This window comes from Papio anubis, chromosome 14, assembly GCF_008728515.1.
Source record: "Papio anubis isolate 15944 chromosome 14, Panubis1.0, whole genome shotgun sequence".
Lineage (NCBI taxonomy): Eukaryota > Metazoa > Chordata > Mammalia > Primates > Cercopithecidae > Papio > Papio anubis.
This window is the reverse complement of record NC_044989.1, coordinates 102,410,033-102,414,612: the sequence shown is the minus strand read 5'-3', so window position 1 is coordinate 102,414,612 and position 4,580 is coordinate 102,410,033.

Here is a 4,580-nt window from a genome sequence, read left to right as displayed (position 1 = left end):
CTATATGAAGAGGAGGGAAGAGAATCCCAGGTGCAGGGAACAGCATGTGACAAGGTCTGGAGATGACAAGAGGCCATGGCGAACTCATGGAAACGAGAATAGGTGGCTATAGCCAAAGCTTATGGGTGGGGCATGGAGTGAAAGTGAAGGAGATGGTGAGAGATGAGATCAGAGGAACCAGAGTCTAAATCTTTAAAGACTTTGTACTTTATGTGGAAGAAACTGGACTTTTTTTTCTAAGAGCAATGGGGAGCCATTTAACAGTTTCAGGTAAGGAGCAACACAATTAGAGTTTTATTTGACAAAACCCACTCTAGCTGTGGGGTATAGAAATGATTGCAGGTGGGGCCAGGCGTGCTGGTTCACACCTGTAATCCCAGCACTTTGGGAGGCTGAGGCAGGCGGATCACCTGAGATCGGGAGTTCAAGACCAGCCTGACCAACATGGAGAAACCCCTTCTCTACTAAAAATACAAAATTATCGGGGTATGGTGGCTCATGCTTGTAATCCCAGCTACTCAGGAGGCTGAGGCAGGAGAATCACTTGAACCTGGGAGGCAGAGGTTGCAGGGAGCCAAGATCGTGCCATTGCACTTCAACCTGGGCAACAAGACCAAAACTCCGTCTCGAAAAAAAAAAAAAAAAAAAAAAGACATGATTGCAGGTGGCTAAAATCAGAGGCGGAGGCAGGGGGAGCAGCAGGGCAGGCGTCTGTGGGTGTGGCCCGCGTGAGACATCTAGTGGCCCATACTGGAGAGGTGGCAATAGGGATGGAAAGAAGTGGCCAGGAACCTGAAACCTGTATGTAGATAGTTGAATCTACAGGATGCGGTGACTGATTGGATGTGAGGAGTGAGTAAGAAGGAGGAGTCCAAGATTCTGACCCAGATTTCTTGTTCAGACACCTGGATGGTTTGTGTCACTGTTGTCTGAAATCATGGCCACATAAAAACCAACAGGTTTGAAGGGGAAGATGAATGTTCTGCTCGGGAATTAATAAGTTTGAAATGAGTGTGGGGCAACCAGGAGGAAATACCTAGTAGGCAGGTGGTATAAGAGTCAGAAGCTCAAAAAAGACATGCAGACAGAAGGTACAAACTTGGGTCTAAATCAGCATTCGAAAAGTCTTCTTTGAGAACCTTGTGCCAAGCACTGTTTTAGACAGTTGTGCTGCTATAGCAGACAAAACACACAAAAGTGCTTGGGTCCCCATGGGGCTTATTTCCATATAGACGGTAACTGACGATCTGCAGGGAGGCCTCTTTGCCCAGAGAGCAACGACAGAAAAGAACTGAGCTAAGAATACTGGGAAGCAATAGAAATTAAAGGATGCACAGAAGAAAGGAATCTGGAAAATAGACTGACAGCCCTGAAAATTGCCAGATTCAAGATGGGGGCGACACGTAAGGCAGGGCCCCATGTGGGATGGGGAAAGAGCTAAGGCAGGATGATCTTAGGATTCGAGAGCCCTGAACGTGCTTGAATGCCACTGGGAAAGAGCCTGGTGGGGAGAAGGGGTGCAGATACAGGAGCTGGCACTAGAGCAGGAGGGTAATTCGGAACCGATGTGGGGAGGTACGGAGTAAGGTGGGAGGCGAGCCCCGTCCACTGTACTAGAACACGGGGAAAGGGGAGAGGATGTGTGGATGCAGGTGTTTGCAGGTGTGGAGCCAGGATGTTGGAGAAGTGCTCATCTGATGGCACCTGTTCCCTCTATCGGGGACAAGGTCATCTGCCCACAGTAAATGAGAGTGGAGTGGAAGTTTGAGAAAAATGGGCTATGTTGAAATAGACACCGTGGTGAATGGGGAGAGCAAATTGAGAAGCCAAGGGGAGCTGCTGGGAGGCACTGGGTTGGGGGCCTCGGTGGCGCAGTCAGATGAACGAAGGGCGATGAACCGAAGAACAGCAGGGTTAAAACAACGGATTTGAGTCAGTAGAATGTAGCTGGCAGTCAACGCTGTGGGCTCTGGTGTCAAAAGTACTAGAACTCAAATCCCCCGTCTGAGCTTCTCAGGTGTGTGCACCATACAAGTCATGGTAAGCGAGTGGGGCAAGGGGCAGATGAAATGAGAAAGGGAACTTGTTATATAAAAACTGTTGGGCCGGGTGTGGAGGCTCATGCCTGTAATCCCAGCACTTTGGGAGGCCCAGGCAGGTGGATCACCTGAGCTCAGGAGTTTGAGACCAGCCTGACCAACATGGTGAAACCCTATCTCTACTAAAAATGCAAAAATTAGCCAGGCATAGTGGCACGTGCCTGTAATCCCAGCTACTCAGGAGGCTGAGGCACGAGAATCGTTTGAACCCAGAAGGCAGAGGTTGCAGTGAGCCGAGATCGCACCACTGCACTCCAGCCTGGGTGACAGGCGAGACTCCGTCTCCAAAACCAAAACAAATATCTAAAAAAACAAGCGGTTGAAGCTGAGAGCTACTGGAGTTCAGTGATCACTGTGACACATACACATATTTTTGAGAACGAGTTTCACTTTTGTTGCCCAGGCTGGAGCGCAATGGCGAGATCTTGGCTTATCGCAACCTCCGCCTCCTGGGTTCAAGCGATTCTCCTCCCTCAGCCTCCCCAGTAGCTGGGATTACAGGCATGTGCCACCATGCCCAGCTAATTTCGTATTTTTAGTAGAGATGGAGTTTCTCCATGTTGGTCAGGATGGTCTTGAACTCCCAACCTCAGGTGATCCGCCCACCTTGGCCTCCCAAAGTGCTGGGATTACAGGCGTGAGTCACCGCACGGGGCCGACATATATTTTTAAATTTATTTAGTAAAAAGAAAAAATAAATCCTCCAGAGCCCCTATTACTCCAATGACACCCAAACTTGCAGAGTACAGCCATTCCTGGTCACATCAAGCTACTTGCCCTCCCCCTCTAGGCGCCAACTACTTGCTGTGGGGGTGTGAGTCTGTACTGATGCATGCTCCTCCCTCAGCCTTGGGGACACCCCCCATCACCCCAATCATCACAGCTGTTGGTTGCCTTGTGCTTGCCCCTCCTCCCGGAGGAGAGGAGCACACCCCTGGAAGCCCTAGGTGACGCTGCCCAGCCTTCCTGTCTGGGCACCCACATTAATCACAGCCAACCCACCATGCCTTGAATGTAGCTTCCATCCCCCTGGGTGTCCTCTCCTCTGGCCAACCCTTCTGTAATGCTCCCCAGTGTGGCTACCTCACCTGCCTGAAGCCGCCTGACTCAAGCTGGACAGGTGCAGCCTTGTCCTGGCACTTCCCAGGCCTCTCCTCTCTCGTGAGCCTGCAGTTCTGCTCAGCCCTGGAACTGCACCATCCTGCTGAGGGTCTCCGCATGTCTGAGGGGCTTGGGAAACTATGCTGCATAATTTGAGTTTAGTCCAATAGGCTGCCTTCGCCTCACATTTAGCTGCTGTCTTGATTTTTTCCTTTTTGTTCCCTGCTTCTGGAGATTCCAGTTGAGCAAACCAAGCCAGGGTTTAGAGTGAGAAAGTTGGGGGGGTGAAAGCGAGGACCCCCCCCCCACCGCCGGGTCAAAGGCTCTTCTTTCCAGGAACCCAGGGCAGAGGCCACCTGGGTCCCCTGTAGGCCGTGAGCACACATCTTCATGTGCACCCAGCCACTGTGAAAATCAAATTTCATCTCAGCTCTGGGCGTTTCTCTGTAGTGGTTCTCAACACAAGACCAATAAACCTGACACTTGCTGGGAGTGAAATCCAGTAGGAGAGAAGTGGTCTAAGACATAAGCCCGTTAAGTCAACCTCGTATTACTAAACTTCCTAATTTAGGAACTGCACTCCGGGCCCTAACACCACTTTTTGGAGGCAGGGTCGCTGTTTCTGTTTCTCTCAAACCCAGGCTGTTAGTGCAGAGGTCCCCCTAGGCCTGCCTGCTCCAGCCGCCCCCGTCCTGGTGTCACTGCCTGGGAATGAGCTGTGCCACCATCCAGCCCAGTCCTGAGGGACGCCCAGACAGGGCAGCAGACCCCTCCATGTGGTGCTGCCTCAGGGGGCAGAAGGAGGTGCACCACCTGCTGTAAGCTGAGGAGGGAGGAAGTGGATCTGGAGCCTCGGAAGGAAGTCGGGGGACAGGGGAGTGGGGGTGCTGGCTGTGCAGAAATGAACAGGGTGGGCCGCTGTGCTCAGGGGCATCCTTGCTCTGGACACAGTGATATGTCTAGGAGATACTATGGTAGCAATCTCCACTTATGTGGCAAAATATGTTAGGAAAATGACCCAAATGCCAAAGGGGAGGAAGAAACCATCCCGGGGCCAACCTTTTGTTTGTGAGGGAAAACACTATTTTAATTAAGACTAGCTTTAAGGCCTTCCATTCATATACAGATCCAGTTAGATTCCAAACAGCAAAGAGGTCATCAATCAGCTCATTTGATCTGAAACTGTAACAAGACTTTGCTAAACATTGTAGAAAAATAACCCAGCATGGTGTCCTCGGCACTGTGCGTCCATGGCGGCTGAAAGCTGGGCCTCCTGTGGTCTGCCTGCCCTAAGCAGCCGTGCACGCACGCACACCTGCCTACCCCACCTGCCTGGGGCACGTGTGGCCACAGGCGCCCTTCCCAGAACCGCAGCTCATG